At 44.4% G+C, this 25,462-nt stretch overlaps 1 pseudogene; it reads left to right on the plus strand.

The window, feature by feature from the left end:
* On the plus strand, positions 1-25,462 carry LOC146614477 (uncharacterized; annotated as a pseudogene).

The raw sequence follows: 25,462 nt of genomic DNA on the forward strand, positions 1-25,462 counted from the left end.
ATGTTCACTACAGGGGTCACCAGTGTGGAGGTATGTAACAACGACAGGAGAGGTCTCAGTGTCTCACTCCAACCACTTTATTAACTGACAGAACTTCACATATAGTCAGCGCCAAAATCTCCACCCCCACACTTCCCTTCAACTTGTGTGTGAGTGGAGCCACCTGGTGGTCCGCCACACAATATGCTTTTTGTGACATTTTTGTTTGGTAGTATGTTGTGTTATTTTTCTAACGTGAAATATGTACCGTGGCTCCAAAAGATTGGGAAACACTGGTTTAAACTACAGAACCCAACACTGCCACCTTCAGAGCGATTGGCGCAGCATCTGTGAAAGTGACACTGCTGGTAGTTCTCTTTTCAATGATAGAAATGTAAGGAGACAGACGCTATGTTCACACTGCAGTCGAAAGCGCATCAAATCCGATTTTTTTTTTTGACCCTATGCGACCCATATCCGACCATGGTATGACAGTGTGAACGGAACAAATCCGATATTTTCAAATCTGATCTGGGTCACTTTCGTATGTGGTACTGAATCCAATACATATCCGATGTTTCAGAAAGCGACTGCTGTTTGATGGTCACGTCGCATTAAATCCGTCTTGTACGTCACTGACACAAGACAGACGCCAATTATCAGTGCCGCAGAAGCACCCGAGAAGACATCGCGAACGCTTCCGGCCATCCAGTGTAGATGTTAGTGAAACTGTTGGGAACAACGTTGGAGAAACGTGAACATTTTATTTGTACTGTATAATCTGCAGATTCTGACAGAAATCTGCAACTATCCTTTGAAGCAGCGCTCCTCTAAAACAGCAATAAGGATAATTATTAGGTTATCTACATTATTATGTAAATAACAAAATAACTTAAAGCAAAATTGGGAAACGTAAAGTCCGAAGTCTTTATATTAAGGGCCATCAGTCAAACAATATTATTTGCTCTGGGTCTAAACAGAGCGCGTTGTGGGTGACGTCTTCTTTTGCGCATGCGGCCGCTTCGAGGGTTCACACTAGAGCGCGTTTGCTGTCCCATTTTATTTGTAGTGTGAACGAGCAGACAAAAAAATCGGATTTGATCAAAAAATTGGAATTGAGCATTAACACCTGCAGTGTGAACGTAGCCAAAATAACCTGTCCTGACCCTCTCTGCGTTCAGGTGTCCAGCCATCCATCCTCCGTGCAGCTGCTGTCCATCCTTCAGGCCTTGTTGCTGGTGGGTCCGGACAGAGCTGAGGTCTGGTATGCTCTGGAGCTGCTGATAGATCGAGCCACCCTGCTGGCTCAGGATGGTAAGTATGAGGGTGCATCCAACATCAGATCACTGGGTCCAGCTCTGATTCCGCCTCTTTGTAGAAGTGTCCTCTCTATATAAAAGATGACCCCTGTAAAGAGTCCCTTAAGGTTCAGATGCAGGCCCTGTTTTATGTCAGTTTGTATAAATGACAGCAGGCAGAGTATGATCAAAGCTGAGGGCATTTCACAGGATCAGGCGAAGGTGAATTCATCGGCTCTGTTTTTCTTGATCGCAGCTGAGGTAGACTCTGCAGATCACCTGCTGGAGAAGCTCCTCCCCCGAAAGACTTACTCAGCCAATCTTACCATCGACAGGGCGGTCCAGACTAGACTACCAGACAGTCCTCCCAGCCAATCAGAGGCACTCACCAAAGATGCTCCGACAGCCCCCACTGCAGCAGCACTGCCTCCGGCTCTTCCCACTTCCTATGCCCCCCTCTTCCTCCTCCCTTACCCGGTGCTATGACTCTTCCCCTTCCACCCCCTCCACTGCCGCCCACACCCTTGCCTGGTGCTATGGCTCCTCTCCCTCCACCCCCTCCACCCCCACCCTTACCTGGTGCTATGGCTCCTCCCCCTCCACCCCCACCCTTACCCGGTGCTGGACCTCCACTCCCCCCCTCTCCTCCAGGTGACATCAGAGCTGAGACAGTTCAAAGTCTGGGCAGGTTATATAGCAGCGCCGCTCCTAATTCAAGCCACACCCCCTGCCCAACACTGCGGATGAAGAAGCTGAACTGGCAGAAACTTCCATCCAGACTGGTGTCAGGTGAGGCCTGGTATTGGCCCAGGTCAGGTGCAGGATTCATCCAAGCTGACGTCACTCTGTGTCCACAGGCCACGAGTCTCTGTGGACGTCAACATCTTTGGACTCCATGGAGCCAGATTACTGCAGCATCGAGCACCTCTTCAGTCTCCCTCCGACTGAGACCAAGACCAGAACCAGAACCAAGTCAAAGACGGAGCCCAAAGAGGTGCCGCAGCTTTCTCTGTCTTCACCTTACAGGTGTGGCGTTACACGTTTTACCTTTTTCACATCCACATGTTCAATTCTGTCCACAGGTGTCCTTCATCGACGCCAAGAAGAGCCTTAACCTCAACATCTTCCTCAAGCACTTCAAATGGTGACTGTTCTTTTTCTGAGTCTTGCAGCCAATAAAAACACCTGTGCTGTGACATCACCATCCCTGTATCACCTGACCTGTCTCACCTGCAGTTCCCACGAGGACTTTGTGGATCTCATCCGAAGAGGAGACCGATCAAAGTTTGATGTTGAGGCCCTGAAACAGTTCATCAAACTCCTCCCAGAGAAACATGAGGTCACCTGCGCTTCACCTGTTCTCCACCTGTCTCTCACCTGCCCCTCACCTGTGCTTCAGTTGTCCTTCACCTGTACTTGACCTGTATCTCATCTTTCCCTCCTCAGGTAGGGAACCTGAAGTCTCATCTGGCAGAGCAGGACAAGTTGGCATCAGCAGATCAGTTTTACCTGCAGCTCATTGATCTGCTCAGGTGTGAGGACAGCGCCAGCTGCAGCACACATCAAGCACAGATAAATAAACACAGCTCACCACAGATCCACTCACTCGCAGTGTGTGTGTGTGTGTGTGTGTGTGTTGCAGTTACTCTCTGAGGATTGAGTGTATGTTGCTGTGTGAGGAGAGCAGCTGTGTGTTGGAGACTATGAGGCTCAGACCTGAGCTGCTGGACCGCGCCTGCCAGAGTGTGTATATACATGACAAACACACAGCAGCTACACAACAAACACGCTGGCTGCACACGCACGTTTGGCTGCTGTGGTGGTGTTCTTGTTTCTGTTTGTGTGTGTTGTTTTGTGTGCAGGTGTGAAGGAGAGCGCTCGGCTGCCAGTCTTCTGTAAACTAATCCTGAGTGTCGGAAACTTTCTCAACTATGTGAGAATCTTTTTTTTACTCCTTGTAATCTGATTACTTTGTGTGGCATGCTCAGTGACGGTCCTAAAGCAGTTCTCTTCCCGAAGACTCAAACCACACAAACAAACTCTTCCATCTATATGAATGAGCGATATTTTTTTTTTATTAAAAATTTGAACATAATTCAACACAAACTCTTGTGAAGGACACAAAGTCAAAGACTTCCAAGCAGAGCGCATCGGCCAGCACAACACAGAGTTTGGGTCCTTTACGCTAAGCGAGACAGGTGGAGAACAAGCTAGCGGTCAGTGTGCCGCATCCTATGCGAAAGGGCCTTAAGTTCTTGGCTAGTTTAGCATCAACATGCTGTCTGTGCAGATGTTAGCAGTATAATGCAGCTGTTTATGTCCTGGATGCTGGTTCCACTGCACCATGATGCTTGTCCTTTCGTGCAAGAAAAATAAGTCATGTCCGTGTCTCTGCTGTGGAGTGGGCCTCTAGCAACTGCTGGACTTCACCTCAGCTAACTGGAGCCTCTGATGAAGTTTTTATGAAGTTATCTAAGCAGTAATATCACAGCTGTGAGGTTGATTGCACTAACAGTTCATCCGAGGATTGTTTTGTTTGTTTTTTTTGTTTTTATTTGTTTGCACATTCAGGCAGGTGTGACTCAGCACCAACTGTTAGCTCAGCACAAATCTACCAACAGACTGTCTACCAAGACAGTTCATTTAGTTGCCAAATCATAAATCAGTCTGTTATTTAGCTGAAATAAAATGTAAAGGCTGGTAGTCTGATTTAGTCATGTGATGTATGGTCCATCAGGGAACTCACACGGGGAATGCTGAAGGCTTTAAGATCAGCACTCTGCTCAAACTGACCGAAACCAAAGCCAACAAGTCGAGAGTCACGCTGCTGCACCACATCCTGCAGGTAATGCTGGGAATACTACGAATACTGGGGAATACTGCAGTATTCTCATAATAATTCAGTTGCTGCTGTTTGTGACCCTTAGGAGGCTGAAGAGAATCACCCCGACCTGCTCAACCTGCCCGATGACCTGGAGATCTGTGCAAAGGCTGCTGGGTAAACACATATAGGAGTTCAGTCACGTACAGACTGCTGGGTGGAGTCTGTGACGTGGTAGCTCAGGTGTTTCGCCTGCAGCGGTGTTAAATGTTGCCCTCTGACTCCACCTGCAGGCTCAGCTTGGACTCTATTCAGTCTGAAACAAACACTCTAAACAAACGGCTGAAAAACTCAGAGAGGAGCGTTTCCTCCTCATCTGACGACATGAAGGAGCAGTACCTGTCCACCATACAGGTGAGTCACTCAGGATGAGGCTGTCACCTTTACGGGCAGATAAATCCAGTCTGTACACTCACTGACACCGTTTTAGTGGGACAGACCTGCTGTTCCAGGTGAACTTACCTGTTGTTCTTATGTGGTGTTACCAGGAGAGCCTGCAGGCTGTTGAGCAGCTGCAACTCCTGCTGTCATCTGTGGAGGAGCAGAGGAAGCACCTGTCCGCCTACCTCTGTGAGGACAGCAGCAGCTTCTCCCTCGAAGAGCTCTTCAGCACCATCAAGGCATTCAGAGACCTCTTCCTTCGAACCCTCAAGGTCAGCGCCAATCGCAGTGCGGCTCAGTCTGCAGGACTCATACCCTGCCGCACGTTTGCATGTGTCATTTAAACTATGTCTCAGCCAGCCAATCGGCTCTGACTTTAACCGTGACAAAGTGTGGTAGCTGCCACACATTAGTCCTGTTTCCCTGTAAATGTTAAGCTCCGCCCTCTCTGGGGGGCCGGTTAGCCTGCTGAAGTTTGAACTGTGTGTTCCTTTTATTCTTCGATCAGGAGAACGAAGGTCACAGGGAGCAGGAGAAGAGGAGGAAGAGGTTGGAGGAAGGGAGGAAACTGAGAGAAGAAGCCCCCACCAGAAAGATCAGTAAGTCAGACACCATTATTTCACCTTATATCCTCCCTCCTTAAATGGAGAGACAGGTGTCCCTCACCTGTCTCTCCAGGTGTGGCAGGTGAAGGACAGGTCAAGTACAAGTGGAGAACAGGTGAGACATGTGAAGGGCCGGTGACGGACAGGTCGAGAATCAATAGCTGACATCAGCAACATCGTCGACAACCTGCTGGCCGAGATCAGGAAGGGCTGCAGGCTGAGGAAGACAAGGCCACGGGCAGAGCTGGACGGTGGGGTCGAAGGTGAGAGCCCGGCAGGACTTCTGCAGACTTTCTTGTCACTACTGCTCGTTTGATCAAGTTCTCCTTTTCAGGTCACCCCGGGGTCACGCAGATGTCACCGGCCCAAGACAAGCCAGATTTTCCCGAGAAGCCTCGGGAGGAGGTCCGGACTCCCACACATCCACTTGCTGGAACCAGACCAGAACCGGAGCCAGCAGAGCCAGACAGAGCTGCCTCAGAGCTCCAGGCCCTCGGTGAACGCCCCGCAGCTGAGGTCCAGGGTCCGGAGTCTGAAGTGGACACCAGACCGGCGCAGCAGGAAGTCCAGCACACAGCTGGTCAGCAGGATGTGACCCAGGTCAACAGGAGCAAAGATCCTAACCCGGAAGATTCTGCTCCCCAGAACGCATCAAACACCTTAGACACCAGCCCAGCAGGTAGAGTGAGGCGCTGTGCTCTCTGCTTCAGGCTTTGAGCACGCTCAGTGCTGCTGTTTGTTTCTGAAACATGGAAATTTTAATGCTTCCTGTCCCACAGCCCACCCACACAGATCAAGTTGTGTTCAGTGTTTGCAGCAGAGTGACGGAGACTCGGCCGCAGATTACAGTTGAGTGGAGTCGAGATTGCCATACCATGGTGATGTAGCCGGGTCAGTCTGGCTGTTGTGATGTAGCTCTGAGTCTATGAGGTCACTTCCTGTTCCTGAACATTAGTGTTTCCTGTGACATGGTGAGCTGAGGCTCAGGCTGTAAGGTCTCATCAAGACGATGATAGAACATCCTTTAGTGTTGATGATGAAATAAGCTTTATATCTAGAAACCGACCAATCGTATCCTCTCTTTGATCTCCAGAAGGCAGTGGTCACACAGGAAGAAAGCGTTTGAAGAAAAAGAAAAAATGCATCCTTCAGTGAGGTGAGCTCACCTGCAGCTGTGCATAAATCCACGTCAGCGGCGATTCACTGCTGTCCTTCACTCTAAAGCATTTTATTGGTCGAAATGTTTTTATGTTGTGGGATTTAAGGTCTTTTTTTAAATATCATTTATTATTTTATTCTTCTATGGTTCCAGGTACATGGGTCAGGACTTGTTTCTGTGGCGACAGGACTGGACCTGCAGGAGAACAAAGTGTTTAAAAGGGAAACACAATCATAAAGAACGAGGAAGCAACAAGGATTCTGGGCGGAGCTTCCTGTGACTGACTGATCTAACCCTCGCTCACCTCTCAGTGGCGCCGAAGTAACTGCGTCCATTTGTGATGTCAGCAAGGTTTCTGTGTGCACTTCCTGTCAGGTCGAGGCGCTGCACTGTCTCTGAGCTCAGGTGGTCTGATGTGGGTGGGGCTCAGAAAGCACAGCAAATAAACTCTTTCCAGGTTAATGCCACCTGCCTGCTCACCTGGTTTCTTGCAAAAGACCTTTTAGATTAAAAGCCTCGCATTGTTCCCGTGCAGGTGTTCAGGTTTTAGACTTTTCTGTTCTTATTGTTGATTAAAGTTCGCTGAGACTTTTACTGTTAGAATAAATGTTGTTCTAGCTCTTTGATGAGTCCTGTTTTTTGTTTGTTTGTTTGCTAAAGTACCGAACGGGACAGAAAAACAATCAGAATTGTCTGAGGGCCAGGAAAGATGCCCAACGGGTTTATTTCTTCAAGTGGAGAAAACGTGTCAATGTGATATTGGTCCACTTGATTGATCTTTATCATTATTATTATTATTTATTTATTTTAAGTTATTAAAAATTGGACAGACAATTAGACAGAAAAGGGGGAAAGAAAAACAGAGGGGATCGGGGGACAGTAAGAGAAGACACTGAGAAAATCCATTGGGTCACCTGTTAACAGAAGAAAAAAGAAAACAAACAACAAGAGAACAACACAAAACAGAGGTCAAAGCAACAACCTATCTACGTGTAAGTAACAGTAAATACTAAATATTGAATGTTGAGCAGCACGCAAGATCAACAGCGCACGATATGCTTTAAGGTAGCAGCCAAGGAAGATATAGTTTGTGTCTGTGAGCACCCATGTGTACAACCCCCAGACCCAGGAGGTGTTACCCTTTTCCCTGGGGTGGAGGCAAGCAGCCCGCAGCCACAGGGAGGCCAAGCGTCCTGATGGTGTACAGAGAACAGGGGTTGTGAAGACCCCATACCTCACTCCGCTTGCTCATATGTCGTGTTGCTGCGTGCTCTTCTAAGCGAGCAGCTCCTGTGCTCACCTGACGGTCACCTGCACCAAGGAGCTGCTGTGATTGACGGAGCAGCAGCTCTCCGAGAACCAACATGTTGTTGGACTTTCAGTTCCAGGTTTTGAGCCACAAAGTACTCATTGCCATATGCAGTAATCTGATTGGTCAAATCTGAGCCTGTTTAGAAAAAATAACTCCCAGATGCATCCACCCATGATGGATGTTTCTTTTTCAATCACTATGTGCTAAAAGACCTCCCTGCACTGAATCATACTTGTTATCAATCTCTGGCTCTCTTTCACAGCATGTCTTTTGTACTGTCTTCCTTCTCTCACCCTAACCAGTCGCGGCAGATGGCCGCCCTCTCACTGAGCCTGGTTCTGCTGGAGGTTTCTTCCTGTTAAAAGGGAGTTTTTCCCTCCCACTGTCGCTAAAGTGCTTGCTCATAGGAGGTCATATGACTGCTGGGTTATTGTAAGGTCTACCTTACAATATGAAGCGCCTTGAGCTTGTATAAATAAAACTGAATTAGTGTACACCCCCCCAACATACACACACACACGCACACAGCGCAGGTAAGCAGCTGAGTCACATGTGAGGTAGACTCTTCATCTGCAGCTCACAGACGGTCACACGCAGAGCCATGAACCGGAGACGTGCACGTGCTTATTCCCGCGTTTACTTTTTTTCTTTTTTTTATTTTACAATAGATGACGTCATCATCCTCATCCCCGTGTCAGCGTTGCGGTGACGTCACGCAAAACCGGCGCTTCCCGTACTGAAGCGACGGCGCTCCAAATCATGTGACCTCTGCCCGGCGCACGCTGAGCTGATCGATCAGAAGAATCTGTGCTGATTACCGATGAGCGGGTCTTCCGAAAACCCTCACACTGCCGAGCGCGCGACCGGAAACCGACCCGCCTTCACAATAAGAGTAGGCCGAGGGCAGCCGTTCCGTCACGGTCACACCTGCAGTCAGGTGTGCTGTGACGAAGTTACTCGCGTGGTCACACTTTTTACTCGTACATGAGTTATCCTCCATCATCGCTCCTCAGCAGACCAACGCTGAGAGGGCCGTGCTTTTCCGTGCTCAAGTCTTACAGTATGTAAAAGGGACTCTGAGCTGCTCTCCGGTTTAAGTCTTGCTGGATCATGCAGGTCTGACTTGCCACTTACACAGCCATTCGACTCAGTCGTGTGAGGTGTGCACCGCTGGATTGGCTCAGCACACACCATCCCTATCGGTACAATCTGCAGAATCCTGCCTACCACGTGACTTTAGCCAGCAGGTGAACCACTGTTTCATTTTAATCAATGGCTAGTTTTGTGTGAACAAAAACAACATGAAAATTCAGTCTGACTCACCGAAATTACAACATAGTGCCTCTGAGTCTAACTACTGACCACTGCCAAGCCAAATGTATGATAACAGAGCTCCACAGCGCCCTCTGCTGTGGCAGTACCAGGTAATTTGACAGCCAGCCCCGGTGTGCCTGCCTCAGATTCGGTCAGTGCTGCAGTGGACTACGGTGGCCCCTAGAGACAAAGCACGTACAAACTCCAAAACACTTACAAAATCCAAAACACGTGCAAAATCCAAAACACATGCAAGCTCCAAAACACTTACAAAATAAAAAACACATGCAAAAGACAAAACACGTACAAAATACAAAACACGTGCAAACTCCAAAGCACTTACAAAATCCAAAACACGTGCAAACTCCAAAACACGTACAAAATACAAAACACATGCAAGCTCCAAAACACTTACAAAATAAAAAACACATGCAAAAGACAAAACACGTACAAAATACAAAAAACATGCAAAAGACAAAACACGTACAAAATACAAAACACGTGCAAACTCCAAAACACGTACAAAATACAAAACACGTGCAAACTCCAAAACACGTACAAAATACAAAACACATGCAAGCTCCAAAACACTTACAAAATAAAAAACACATGCAAAAGACAAAACACGTACAAAATACAAAAAACATGCAAAAGACAAAACACGTACAAAATACAAAACACGTGCAAACTCCAAAGCACTTACAAAATCCAAAACACGTGCAAACTCCAAAACACGTACAAAATACAAAACACATGCAAGCTCCAAAACACTTACAAAATAAAAAACACATGCAAAAGACAAAACACGTACAAAATACAAAAAACATGCAAAAGACAAAACACGTACAAAATACAAAACTCGTGCAAACTCCAAAGCACTTACAAAATCCAAAACACGTGCAAACTCCAAAACACGTACAAAATACAAAACACATGCAAGCTCCAAAACACTTACAAAATAAAAAACACATGCAAAAGACAAAACACGTACAAAATACAAAAAACATGCAAACTCCAAAACACGTACAAAATCCAAAACACGTGCAAACTCCAAAACACGTACAAAATACAAAACACATGCAAAATACAAAACACGTACAAAATACAAAACACGTGCAAAATACAAAACACGTGCAAAATACAAAACACGTGCAAACTCCAAAACACATGCAAAATACAAAACACGTGCAAAATACAAAACACGTGCAAAATACAAAACACATGCAAAATACAAAAGACGTACAAAATACAAAACACGTGCAAACTCCAAAACACGTGCAAACCCCAAAACACGCGCAAACTCCAAAACACATGCAAAATCCAAAACACAACGGAAGTGCTCCACGACGCTAGGGGCAGTGTTGAGCTTTTGTTACCTAGTAACTACACAAGCCAGGAAGTACCAATGACCGGATTTGGGGTCTGCAGCCTTAAAGGCCGCATTTTAAGGCCGATTATGTCACAGCGACACGACAAAGACTGTCCCAATTCAAAGGCTGCTCGAAATGCGGCCCTCAAATGCGTCCTTAATTTCCCTGAATTTTAAGGATGGGTCTGTGTAGCCTTCATGGCCCAACATATCCCAGACTTCATAGCGCGGCGGTGGTTTGGATAATTTTGCCGAAAAAAAACGGCGGAAGCGGAGCGGACGAAGAGTAAACTTCCAGAAGTAAGTACTGAATATTATGTCACTTATTTATGCGCAAATGTTTTTATAATGAAGAACATTAAAACATTACTGTTGGCAACATGTCGGGAAAGTTATGTGACATTAGCGACGTTTGTACTAACTTGGTTTTAAAGCCTTTACTTCAAAATATTCGCCGTTCAATAGCTGACTTTAATCTTACAGAGAATGTGATGATTTTATGCGTAATTAAAGTCAGTCATGTCAGTCAGCTGACGGTTCACTCCTTAAGCTGAAAGAAAGATGCTTTAATCACAGGAGTCACACGTGTCCACTGTACCATCTGGGAACTCTTCTTGTTTAGCACTCGTAATGACACAAACACTAAATCCTCCTTCTCTGGTGCTGTTGTGTAGCAGTGTGTACACCTGAGACTGTCACCTGTCTGTCTGTCCTGCACTCTCTCTCTGTTTCTTTCTCTCTGATTGTGGAATAAAAGTATGAACATGTGTTTATAAGTTACACTTGTGTTTGAATCCTGCAGTTTATCACACATTTGATTTCTATGTGTGACACCTGCAAGTGTCCAGAGTGAGGACAGGCTGAGGGACCCACTGCTGCACATCATCTGTGAGGCTTTGCACCCCTGATGATCCACCAGGACAATCTCAGCAGTATGTGAGGAAGAGGAGGAGGAAGAGCCAGCAGCAGCTGACAGATGGAGAGAATAGACAGACTGTTCCCTGTTTGTGAAGGACTGCTAGAAAAGTTTAAAATAACTAATTGTCTGTCCTGAATCAGTCTTATTAGGTAATGTTCAAATAATTTTATCATTCCAGTGTTTCCAGTGTGGGAGAAAGTACTCAGGGCCTTCAAGTTACGCACTATGAAAGGCAGCAACAAGTTTAATGTTCAGAAACCTAAAGTCTGTATCAGCAGCAGAATGGAACTAAAAATAAATGTTGCTTTCAGTTCTATGAAGCTTTGAGTATTTTGGATCAGTAGCTGCTGTGTTTGTTGCATCATATTGCTGTGATTGTTTATATGCTTTATATATTCTGAGGTAAGTTGATCTATAGTGTTACATCATATTCTATAAGGATGTTATGTGTTTGTAGACTTTCTGCCCAGTTTGACCCATTTAGCAGACGTCAGCCTGTTTAAAGCTCTGATATCTATTCTGTATGACTTAAAGCAGTTATGACATGGTCTGATTTTCTCACCCAATAAAGGAATATTTAATACATCAGTCTACTGTTCATTTTATCAGAAACATATATATACTATTATATGTAGTATAATATGTATATATCTCATGTATATCTCATGCACATATCTTTCCACGTAGCACTTTTAATTCTTATCCCTACTTTTATTTTTTTCCATGTCTATTTAAGTGCTATTTATGACACTATGTTTGCACTGAAGCACCGCAGCAATTTCCTAATGTTGTAAACCTGTTCAACATTTGGCAATAAACCCCATTCTGATTCTGATTCTGATATATTGTACATATATTTATTAGTTTCAGATGTAGCCATTCTTGTATTTTGCTTGTTTACATTATTGTATTTTGCACAACTCTGTTGCTTGTGAAATATAGTATCATCAGAATTCAAGTATTTTTAGACATTGAATTTATGACACTGAATTTTTATCCTCCAAATTTCCCTGCAAAAATATTCACCTGCAAAAATTCACCTGAAAAAAATTCACCTGAAAAAAATTCACCTGCAAAAATTCACCTGAAAAAAATTCACCTGCAAAAATTCACCTGCAAAAATTCAACTGCAAAAGTGATGAACTTTAATGACCCAAGCCAGAGCAATTAGCACCAGATCGAGTCGAGTGGCTCTCAGCCAATTAAATTACGCTGTTTGATCACATGACACCGTTAGCCAGCAGTGCGTCTCCTAAAAGAGAGCTGTTTAAAGGTGAGTGATTAAGTTTTTCTCCTAAATAGAGATCATTACAGAATGCCTAGTCCTACTTAAAATCCCATTTATTTTTATTTTATCATCTACTCGAACTAAGGAAAACGTTTGACTAACTCAAAGACAATTTCCACGCCTCCCCTGCCTGACTGCAGAGGCAGTTTTGAATTTAGGAGCGCCAAGATGGCAGCGGCAAACCCTGGCGGCTCTCCGGTGAGTATATATATTTTTTTATCTTCAAGTTTGTCTTTTGAAACCTTAATTTGATTTAAATCCGTTGCTCACGTATAAAGTACACAGACGGGGTCTTTGCTCAACTCATCTGAGGCGTGTCTCACTAAGCGCTACATGCTAGCATCCTGCTAACCGAGCTACCCTTTACATGCTGTGCTTTAGAAAATAGGATACTCGTTAAAAAAATACTCCGCAGATATTGATAGATAGACGAACACTGCAAATATAATGTTGGAAAAGAGAACGGCCTTTGGTGAAGGGGTAAAATACACCATGAATAGAGCCATAGAGTGAATGGCTGCCATGGTTGCAGAACAGCCTGATTTAATGACAAGAATGGGGAAGAGTGAGGTGAAGTGAACCACAGCCACAAAACACGGTCAGACAAGGCGGCAAAAGGGCAGTGATCTGTCCGTCAGTATGAAGTTGGTGTGTGCTTTGGTGAACAAAAACTCCAGACTGGTAGCAGGAAGGTGGGAGACTCGTGTTTCACTGGAATAGTGGTGAATTAAAACATCCTTTGTTGGGGACATTTCGGTGTAAATGCATCCATACAGGCAAGACAGAGGCAGACTAGACAGTGAAGAAAACAAGGCAAACATTAGAAATATAAAAACGGAAATATAGGATGAGTCGGGGATGAGTTCCTGCCCCAAGTGGAGGAGTTCAAGTATCTCGGGGTCTTGTTCGCGAGTGATGGGAGAAGGGGGCCGGAGATCGACAGACGGATTGGGGCTGCAGCTGCAGTAATGCGGACGCTGCACCGGTCCGTCGTGGTGAAGAGGGAGCTGAGTGTAAAAGCGAAGCTCTCAATTTACCGGTCGATCTACGTCCCTACCCTCATCTATGGCCACGAGCTGTGGGTAGTGACCGAAAGAACGAGATCGCGGATACAAGCGGCAGAAATGAGCTTCCTCCGAAGGGTGGCTGGCCTCTCCCTTAGAGATAGGGTGAGAAGGTCGGCCATCCGGGAGGGGCTCAGAGTAGAGCAGCTGCTGCTCCACATCGAAAGGAGCCAGCTGAGGTGGTTCGGGCATCTGACAAGGATGCCCCCTGGGCGCCTCCTGGGTGAGGTGTTCCAGGCATGTCCCACCGGGAGGAGGCCCCGGGGAAGACCCAGGACACGCTGGAGAGATTATATCTCTCGGCTGGCCTGGGAACGCCTTGGTATTACCCCGGATAAGCTGGAGGAGGTGGCTGGGGAGAGGGAGGTCTGGGCCTCTTTGCTTAGGCTGCTGCCCCCGCGACCCGGCCTCGGATAAAGCGGATGAAGATGGATGGATGGAAATATAGGATTAATATAACATACAATTAGGGAAAATGTAAGGAACACAATGTAAATGATATTGTAAAGTCATTAAAACAGCATACTCTGATTAAAAGAAACACATAATTGGGTAGGATAATAACAATAATAATGTTAAAAAACATGTGCAAGATGGGTATGTATACTTGTAGCCAGAATACTATAAAGTTGTAGCATGCCAGACCATCTTGATTGAATGTAACTTCGCTCCACACAAGTTTTATGGTAGACATATTCATATTGGTATCTAATAAATGATTAATTCTTAGATTTTATCGAACGTTAATTTATAAATTGTTTCTGTCTTTATGTGTTTGTTTCAGATTATGCAAGATGTAATTATTCAGTCAGCAAGACACTTGCTGCAGTTGCTGACATCATCCAACTGAACTGCTGCTGTGATGAATCAGAATACAAGGTTTACTTTAGCAAGACTTATGAGTTAATGCTACATTTAACTAAATTGTTATATATTTTTTGTGTCCAATATTGTCTCCATATGATTTTGTTTTTTGCAACATCTTGCAGAGAACAGAGTCAAGGTACCAGCTTGGTCAACCCTAAAAGACCATCTGTTCAATGACCAGGTGAAAAAGTCATAAACTAAACACTCTGCATGAGCATGGAATTTAGGATGCAACTTTATATCTTACCTGCTCTACACTCAGGGCTTGAATTGAATTTGGTAGTTCTGTGTCTCTGTCTCTCTCCTCCAAACCCAGATGGCTGCTGGTACTGAACCGGGTTCTGGTTCTGCTGGAGGTTTCTTCTTGTTAAAGGGGAGTTTTTCCTCTGCACTGTCACTTCATGCTGCTCAGTGTGAGGGATTGTTGAGGTTGAGTCCATATGTCCTGCGAACAACTGCTGGGCAATGACACCATGCAATCTTCTGGGATTCCTTGGATAGAAAACCTGTGAACTGCACTTGTCCTTGGTCTTCACAGCTCACCTTTTTACTGTTTATTGAATCAAAATGCTCCAGTGACATGGATTCTACATTGTAACTGATGTGATGTTCTATAAAGTGGTTTTAATAAAAAAAAAGGCAAAAATTAGTTTGTTTCTTTATTCAATTTTTGAACAGTGATACTCATTCAGTAAATGCAAATTATTTACATGGCAGTGCACTATAGGCATAAATCTAGACCCCTAGATAAAACATGATGGCATTATAGCAGTGACAACTCCTCCACAGTAGCAGGTGGGATTTCTTTTTTGAGGACGGCTCCTTTTACCTGTCACTACAGATGGTCTGTTTATGTTTTGATCAAGAGCCTTTTTTGGGCAGCTGAAGAGGAGAAGTCTATCTTATGGCCAACCTCTGACTGTATCTTGGTCACATTACCCAGCAAAACCCAGTATGCAGGTTCACCTGTAACAGTCCTTGTGCCACAGATCAACACTGTTGCTTCTACATTAAACAGAAGAGCAGTGACGTGGGTGCAGGTCTCCGTGACTCCGGCCTTACAGCTGGAGTGGGCGGCTTCAACCTTCCCTGTGATGCTCACAGTGACCCATGGCTGCAATGCTGGTTCATTCAGTCTTTGAGAGTGCAGTACCTGAAACACACACACAAAGTTCTTGTCTTTAAATGAACTATGAGCCAAGGCTGACATAAATGTTTTATCTACTTAATCATTAATGTAACAGTGTTTAGAAAGTTAGCACATGTAATTTTTCATTTCTTTATGTGTCCATCTATAGAACGCTGCATGTTATATTCTAAATCTGCCTGTTCTGTCAGAAACCTGCCTGCAGAAAATGAACCTAAAGGATGTAATCACTTTCAAGATGGAGAAAGCATAAAGTGACAATTATGAATCACTTAATATGATAAGGAGATTCTGCAGGTCATTAATCAATGTATAAAATTAAAATAAAATGCATTTTTAGTGACACAAGATACAAATATGGAAGCAAGATGTATAATCGCTCAGTTTGGGGAAATTGTGGGTAGCCTGCAAGAGCCTCAACTTCTCCATACCCACAATGTGCAACAAATGGGCACAGCTGATCTTCAACAGTGGAACATCGGCCAGTTACTTCCAACTTTAACGCAGCTTGTAGTCTTGGAGAGCAGCACACCAAAACTGCATGCACAACTTCTGCTAACAGTGGAAACGGATTAAGAAATCCATGCAAACAGATTCATAAACCGAAAGAATATTATTTTACAGGATTAATGATCATATCAGCCGCTGGCTGATCACAAACCCTGAGGGTGTATACGAGAAGCAGAAGAAGCAGAGGGAATATCCCGTTTAAGTTTAGAAAGTATTTGTAAAGATATTGACCATATCCTTTTCTGAAAGTGTGGATATAATGGATGGGGTAAGGTACTGACATGCTACAACTTTATAGTTGTTAAATTCTGGCTACAAGTATACATACCCATCTTGTACATGTTTTTTTTAATTATTATTATTGTTATTATTATTATTATTATCCTACCCAATTATGTGTTTCTTTTAATCAGAGTATGCTGTTTTAATGACTTTACAATATCATTTACATTGTGTTCCTTACATTTTCCCTAATTGTATGTTATATAGGGATGGGTATTGATAAGATTTTAACGATTCCGATTCCATTTTCGATTCTGTTTAACGATTCGATTCCTTATCGATTCTCTTATCGATTCGTTTTTTTAAAAAAGGAGAACACTAAAGTCGATTAGCTTAGAACTGTGTTTTATATCTTCTCTTTGAACAAGATAGAAATTTAGGAGTAACATGGCCTTACAAACCCAACAGTGAGATCTTAAGAGATCCACAGCCTACGGCTCTTCAATGGGGTGTCACAGGGTCCCCAGGAAAAAAAATGTATATGTAAAATAATAAAATAAATATTCTCCTGTAGCAATAACAAAGTTTAACATAAATTATTCTGTAGCAATTACACAAGAATATCCAGTAATGTCCCTGCCTACAATTAAACACATTCACTTACCAAAGTGAAATCGGGGGCATCTGCTGTGGCAAATGGGTGCAAGCCTTTGACCACAAACTTAGACACTGCTCGGTGACATTCGTCTATCCTGGCCTGAAAGGAGACGCTACCGGTAGACTGCAGCGAGAACTGCCAGCATCTGAGCCAGCCAGACTCTGTCTCTCTCATCATGGTTATCTAAATGCAACGCACAGTAATAGCAGGTTTTGTAATAAGGTCAATCGCGCTAACATAATGTGCAATGCTAATTGATTAGTTACCTGCAGTATTAACGGGAGAGGACGTGGAAACGCTACCGCTGCTGCTGGGTTGAGCTTCGCTAGTCCGGAGCGGATCAAAAACACGACATTCGTTGAACGCAATCGCGTGTTTTTTGAGCAAATGCTTTTGCATGTTCGTAGTGTTTCCTCCCTTTGATGAAATCTCTACTTTGCAAGTATTGCACGTTGCCCTGTTGTCATCCTTTCTCATAAAGTGTAACCAAACTTTTGAGCGTTTGTGCCGCTCAGGCGCCGTGTTTCCTACTGGGTAAAAGACGCTACTCAACGTGATGACGTCATTCGGGGCGACTGGAATCGATAAGGGAATCGTTTATAAAAGTGGCAAACGATTCCAAGGAATTGAAACAGTGGGAACCGGTTCTCAACAAGAACCGGTTTTCGATACCCATCCCTAATGTTATATTAATCCTATATTTCCATCCATCCATCTTCATCCGCTTTATCCGAGGCCGGGTCGCGGGGGCAGCAGCCTAAGCAAAGAGGCCCAGACCTCCCTCTCCCCAGCCACCTCCTCCAGCTTATCCGGGGTAATACCAAGGCGTTCCCAGGCCAGCCGAGAGATATAATCTCTCCAGCGTGTCCTGGGTCTTCCCCGGGGCCTCCTCCCGGTGGGACATGCCTGGAACACCTCACCCAGGAGGCGCCCAGGGGGCATCCTTGTCAGATGCCCGAACCACCTCAGCTGGCTCCTTTCGATGTGGAGCAGCAGCTGCTCTACTCTGAGCCCCTCCCGGATGGCCGACCTTCTCACCCTATCTCTAAGGGAGAGGCCAGCCACCCTTCAGAGGAAGCTCATTTCTGCCGCTTGTATCCGCGATCTCGTTCTTTCGGTCACTACCCACAGCTCGTGGCCATAGGTGAGGGTAGGGACGTAGATCGACCGGTAAATTGAGAGCTTCGCTTTTACACTCAGCTCCCTCTTCACCACGACGGACCGGTGCAGCGTCCGCATTACTGCAGCTGCAGCCCCAATCCGTCTGTCGATCTCCGGCCCCCTTCTCCCATTACTCGCGAACAAGACCCCGAGATACTTGAACTCCTCCACTTGGGGCAGGAACTCATCCCCGACTCATCCTATATTTCCGTTTTTATATTTCTAATGTTTGCCTTGTTTTCTTCACTGTCTAGTCTGCCTCTGTCTTGCCTGTATGGATGCATTTACACCGAAATGTCCCCAACAAAGGATGTTTTAATTCACCACTATTCCAGTGAAACACGAGTCTCCCATCTTCCTGCTACCAGTCTGGAGTTTTTGTTCACCAAAGCACACACCAACTTCATACTGACGGACAGATCACTGCCCTTTTGCCGCCTTGTCTGACCGTGTTTTGTGGCTGTGGTTCACTTCACCTCACTCTTCCCCATTCTTGTCATTAAATCAGGCTGTTCTGCAACCATGGCAGCCATTCACTCTATGGCTCTATTCATGGTGTATTTTACCCCTTCACCAAAGGCCGTTCTCTTTTCCAACATTATATTTGCAGTGTTCGTCTATCTATCAATATCTGCGGAGTATTTTTTTTAACGAGTATCCTATTTTCTAAAGCACAGCATGTAAAGGGTAGCTCGGTTAGCAGGATGCTAGCATGTAGCGCTTAGTGAGACACGCCTCAGACGAGTTGAGCAAAGACCCCGTCTGTGTACTTTATACGTGAGCAACGGATTTAAATAAAATTAAGGTTTCAAAAGACAAACTTGAAGATAAAAAAATATATATACTCACCGGAGAGCCGCCAGGGTTTGCCGCTGCCATCTTGGCGCTCCTAAATTCAAAACTGCCTCTGCAGTCAGGCAGGGGAGGCGTGGAAATTGTCTTTGAGTTAGTCAAACGTTTTCCTTAGTTCGAGTAGATGATAAAAAAATAATAATAATAAATGGGATTTTAAGTAGGACTAGGCATTCTGTAATGATCTCTATTTAGGAGAAAAACTTAATCACTCACCTTTAAACAGCTCTCTTTTAGGAGACACACTGCTGGCTAACGGTGTCATGTGATCAAACAGCGTAATTTAATTGGCTGAGAGCCACTTGACTCGATCTGGTGCTGATTGCTCTGGCTTGGGTCATTAAAGTTCATCACTTTTGCAGTTGAATTTTTGCAGGTGAATTTTTTTCAGGTGAATTTTTGCAGGTGAATTTTTTTCAGGTGAATTTTTTTCAGGTGAATTTTTTGCAGGTGAATTTTTTTCAGGTGAATTTTTGCAGGTGAATTTTTTGCAGGTGAATTTTTGCAGGGAAATTTGGAGGATAAAAATTCAGTGTCATAAATTCAATGTCTAAAAATACTTGAATTCTGATGATACTATATTTCTTCCATAGTGAAGCTCGCACACAAGAATTTCACTCACATGTGCTGTACCAATGTACCTGCACATGTGATGTGACAATAAAAGTGATTTGATTTGAAACGGTTATCACAGCTTGTACATTTTCTTTTTACACATGTATGTAAGCATTTGAGCCAAATTTAGTAATGCCAACATACTGAAGGAACAACATTTGTCTCTTATATATGATACACCTATATATGCACTGTCAATATACATTTTGAACCAGCTGCAGATGTCAGAGTAACAACTGACTGACCCCCACATGAAGTGCGTTACAGTAGTCCACAGGGGAAGAAATAAAAGCATGGATCACGGTTTCAAAGTGCTGCCTAGAAAGAAACGATTTCACTCTTGCCAGTCGCCTTAAATGATAAAAATGGACTGGTCCAACTTAAAACCAAGGGCAGTAACAACAGGTTTAAAATAAACCTCCAGGGGTTCCAAATGAAAAGAAGAGGACTCACAGGGGCCACTGGGTCCAAACACCAACAAATCTGTTTTCTTTTCATTCAAATTTAAAAAGTTTAGAGCCAACCAAGCTTTAATGTCATCTAGGCATGTCAAGAGAGGTTTTATTCAGATGCCATCCTTCGGCTTCAGTGGCAAATAAATTTGGCAGTCATTCCTATATACTTGTCTTTGAGTGAAGATTTAAGGTGGTAAGACATGTAAATAACTGCAACTTGAATCTGTACTGAAGCTCAGTATTTGACACAGAGTTCATGTTCACTGCTATAATGCCTAATAATGACTAATATAATAACCATAATATTGGCCATATTATATTTACATTACCAAAGTGATATGACTTTAGTCTCATGAACAACATTAGCTAATTGTTATTTACTAGCTAATCTTAAATGACTGTTCAGTACAGAAATGAAGCCCAAAAATCATGTTTTACTGTCCTGTGGTCTCAGCCTCAGATACTTATCAAATCACACAAAGCTCTTGTAGAAACAAACAAACAAATGAATAAAAATATGTTCTCCTTCATTTCTGTCAAAAAAAGTTGTATGACACGTTTCCAGCTGTTAGTATCATAGTTGCTAGGCAACCTGGGAAGCGCAACGGAGACTAGAGCCCATGTGTTTGCAACAAACTTGCCGTTTATTTTACAAATCGAGCTCAACACTGCCCCTAGCGTCCTGGAGCACTTCCGTTGTGATTTGGAGTTTGCATGTGTTTTGAATTTTGTACGTGTTTTGGATTTTGCATGTGTTTTGGATTTTGTATGTGTTTTGGAGTTTGCATGTGTTTTGAATTTTGTACGTGTTTTGGATTTTGCATGTGTTTTGGAGTTTGCACGTGTTTTGAATTTTGTATGTGTCTTGGATTTTGCACGTGTTTTGGATTTTGTACGTGTTTTGGATTTTGCATGTGTTTTGGATTTTGTACGTGTTTTGGATTTTGTATGTGTTTTGGATTTTGCATGTGTTTTGGATTTTGTATGTGTTTTGAATTTTGTACGTGTTTTGAATTTTGTAAGTGTTTTGGAGTTTGCACGTGTTTTGGATTTTGTACGTGTTTTGGATTTTGTACGTGTTTTGGATTTTGCATGTGTTTTGAATTTTGTATGTGTTTTGGATTTTGTACGTGTTTTGGATTTTGCATGTGTTTTGGAGTTTGCATGTGTTTTGGATTTTGCATGTGTTTTGAATTTTGTATGTGTTTTGGATTTTGTACGTGTTTTGGATTTTGTACGCCTTTTGGATTTTGCATGTGTTTTGTATTTTGTACGTGTTTTGGATTTTGTATGTGTTTTGGAGCTTGTACGTGTCTTGGATTTTGTACGTGTCTTGGATTTTGTACGTGTTTTGGATTTTCTACGTGTTTTGGATTTTGCATGTGTTTTGGAGTTTGCATGTGTTTTGGATTTTGTATGTGTTGAGGAGTTTGTGCGTGCTATTTGGAATTTGTAAGTGTTTTGGAGTTTATACATGCTTTGTCTCTAGGGGCCACCGTACCGAGCCGCCCCAGTCCGTGTGAGTCCGGATAACGGGACCCGCTCATGCTCTGCCCGCAGCACGCCAGCCCCAGATCCAAGAAGCGAAGAGCAGCGGGGAAGAGCCCGGAGGTAAGAGAGGGGGAGGGCAGGGCATGGAGGAGGAGAGCCTGTCTGTCAACTGTCTGTAACTCCCCCACCCTTCACACACACACGTCCGTCGGTCTGTCGGAACCGGACAGGAGGAGCAGCTCTGGGCAGCAGCCGCCGAGAGGCGCTGAGGCCTGGAGAGATGCTGCTGAAGAGCCGCTCCTCTCCTCCAGCATCAGCTCAGTGTCTGTGGTTGTCTGTGTGTATGTGCATCTGAGTGTGTGTTGTGCACACTTGTCCACATCATGAGCAGTTTTCTTCACTGGTTCTATGCCGTGATGAAAAACAGGAAGATCCCCCCCTCCCTTCCCCAGACTTTTTACCTATGGAACCCTTTGGAGTGAGCTGTCCAATCACCTCTGACCTCCTGAGAAGGGCAGAGCTTCACAGAGTGAGCTCCAGAGTGGATGTGAAGTCTCAGTGACTGATGGAGGAGCTGATCTACTCCATGTGTGCCCGTGTGTCAGCCTCTGATTGGACAGAGCGTCTGTGGCACTGCTGTCTGTGCTGCAGACAGCAGTGCCACAGACAGCACAGACAGCAGTGCCACAGCTGTCTGTGCTGCAGAGGAGCTTCATCTATCCTTCAGCTGTGTCTGCAAGAGCTCCTGCATACAAAACCCAGTGCTCAAACTCCAAACTCTCACTTCATCTGTTCGTGTGGTTCACACAAAAGTATTGACAGTACTGATGATACTGCAGTATATGTGCAGAAAAACACTAAAACTGAAGTTTTAATGTCAGTGACTCTCACCTGTGCGAGTGTGTGTGTGAGATCATGTGGTCATTTGACAGTTGGATATTTCCTGTTAGAAATAGGAAATATCTTTAACCCGTTCCCAGGAAACAGAATCATCTCTGAGCCGTTATTTCAAATTAGAAGTTTTATGAAGCGCTCGTGTTTTATTTTCTGCTGGTCAGTGCTTTAGTTCAACTTTTAACTCTAAAGATGAAATGAACAGTTGATTTGCTCATGCTCTGTGTTTTTAATAAATATCACATATTTGACTGCATGACCCCGTTTCTGTGCCGAACCTCTGTAATCAGAGCACTGTGAATAAAAATGTCTGTAGGAGTTCATTCAGTGCTTAATTGAAAGTTGAAGGTGTTTGAACCTCAGACTCAGGCTGGTGTGGACAACCTGCAGGTCCTTTTGGACCTGACTACACACCTGCAGGTGCCTCAGCTGTCAGGATTCAAACACACACAAATCAGTAAGAGCAGGATCGTCTGAAATTACTCATTTTGTCTGATTAAATATTTAAAATCTGTCACGGTGGCACAACAGGCCCGCACAAACCCACCTGTATCACCTGCCTCTGTCTTCATTTCCCAGGATGCTCTGGGGTTTCTCAGCAGGCCTGTGAAGATGAGTGTGACATCATGGTTCCTGGTAAGCAGTTCGGGGACTCGACACCGCCTCCCCCGAGAGATGATTTTTGTGGGCCGAGAGGACTGCGAGCTGATGCTTCAGGTGAGGCTGACCTGTGCAGGTGTTCGGGTTAGTAGAAATTGCCTCCCTCTAGGTTGGTCTGAAAAAGGAAGTTGTAATGGTGTCTTGTTTGAGTCGCAGTGAAAGTAAGCAAAAAGAGTTGTATGTGTGTGTGTCTCAGTCTCGCAGTGTGGACAAACAGCACGCTGTCATCAACTACAACCCGACCACTGATGAACACCTGGTGAAGGACCTGGGCAGCCTCAATGGGGTGAGCCATACACAACATATCAGTACATTATCATAGGTATCCACCAATCAGCAGCAAACACAGGTGGGGGGTGGTGATGCCTAAAGTCACAGGTCACAGGGTGGCTGTAGCTCAGGTGGCAGAGCAGGTCAGCCCCTAATCAGAAGGTCGGTGGTTCGATCCCAGGCTGCATCCTGGCTGCTTGCCAAATATCCTTGGGCAAGATACTAACCCCGTGTTTGCCTACTGGTGGTGGTCAGAGGGCCCGGTGGCCCCTGTGTCCGGCAGCCTCGCCTCTGTCAGTGCGCCCCAGGGCAGCTGTGGCTACAATGTAGCTTGCTATCACCAGTGTGTGAATGGGTGAATGACTGAATGTAGTGTAAAGCGCTTTGGGGTCCTATGGACTAGAAAAGCGCTATACAAATGCAGGCCATTTACAGTACAAAGATTTTTTTTTTTTTTTTTATTAACTTAAAAAAATTTAATTCCACTTTAATTTAAACAGGCAAGAACTGTAAAATCACAAAAGAGTGAAAACCTTCAGAGTGGACTTCAGGATCATAATCAGAAACTTTCACCTGGACGTTTGTTTGTTTGTTTCCTGCAGACAACGACCTTCGGATTCCTGATCAGACCTACATCACCCTCAAACTGTCCGACATCATCCGCTTCGGATACGATATCCTTCAGACGCACACATGCACTGTTTGTGTGCGTGTCTGTGCGCGCGTGTGTGTTTCTGTGCGTGTGTGTGTGTGTGATAATTTTAATATTTTTCTGAGCTGTTGTTCACATTCTCACGTCTATGTTCTGGAGAAAAGTCAACACAAAGTCCCAGAGGAGGCCCTAAAGGTTGGTGTTTGTGGGTGTGTGTTTTCTATTGTACAAATTACTGCATAGAGGGTGTTATTTAATTTCCTTGTTTAACTGCATTTAGTTTGCATTTCCAAAACTACTCAGAGCGTCATGAATTTCTCATGACTACACACAGCATGTACAGTACCGTGAGCACATGCAGTACCGTGAGCACATGCAATTTGCAGTACCTTGAGTACGTTTGCCTCATTCTTCTGTTTCAGCATGAGAAGTACAGCAGTCAGCTGCAGATGAGCCTAAAGCCTTCAGAGGGGAAGAAGAGTGACGTGGATGAGCGGGCGAGAGGCGAGAAAGCGCAGAGTACCAAGAGCCTCGCACAGGGTAACAATAATACAGCAACAGTACTGGCAGTAAATATACTGTGTATCAAATGTACTCCTAACAATACTGGGCGTAATACAAGCAATAACACAAAATTTTGACATCATACAGGGTCAAAAATATACTGCACTGTACAAAACATAATGTATCACAAAACCCTGCACCAGACCTAGACAAACCACAATACACAATTGAAGGCATGTGCTTGTATTATTTTGGCCTTAGTAGTGTTTCAGCCTCACTGGATGGAATGCTAAGCAATTTTCCTCTCATTCATACACATGTGCTAACATGCATGTCTTGCCTGCAGAGCTGCTTGGGCGGCTGAATGTCTTGCTCAAGGCAATGTGGACTGGAGGAACCAAGGACTTAAACTGCCATCTACTACTGTCTACTGCTCTACCTGCTGAGCCACAGCTGCTGAAAGACAGCAGGAGAGGCAGGTGGAGCCACAGGAGTGTTACAGCGTAAAACAAACACACACAAGCTCAGGCACACTCAACCAGCCAATATACAAGAAGGGCCTCCAGTACACTAGATCTTCATTTCCCTCTGCTTTTAATTTAAATTCCTGTACTTTAAATATTTCCTGTCATACCACAAAAATAAAGATCCAGTGCTTTGGCCTGTAGGGCTGTCCATCACATCGCATCATATCACATCACAGTTTTGTCAAATATCTCCTTCCAGCACCATCTGTCCTTGATGCCCAGACAAGCAAACGTGGCTCCATAGGAGCTTTCTCTTCACTGAGACCAGAATATGATCAGAATAGGATAGCTATGCTCTCGCTGTCCACAGCCTTCAGTCACAAATTGTTACTGTCACTCACTTCTGAGGAATTTACCACCGGAGAATCAGAATCACCACATCCCCATAAGTCATCATCTTCTCTGTAA

Source organism: Diplotaxodon limnothrissa, linkage group LG17, assembly GCF_057381915.1.
Source record: "Diplotaxodon limnothrissa isolate DT_005_m linkage group LG17, D_limnothrissa_male_GT1.1, whole genome shotgun sequence".
Classification (NCBI taxonomy): Eukaryota; Metazoa; Chordata; class Actinopteri; order Cichliformes; family Cichlidae; genus Diplotaxodon; species Diplotaxodon limnothrissa.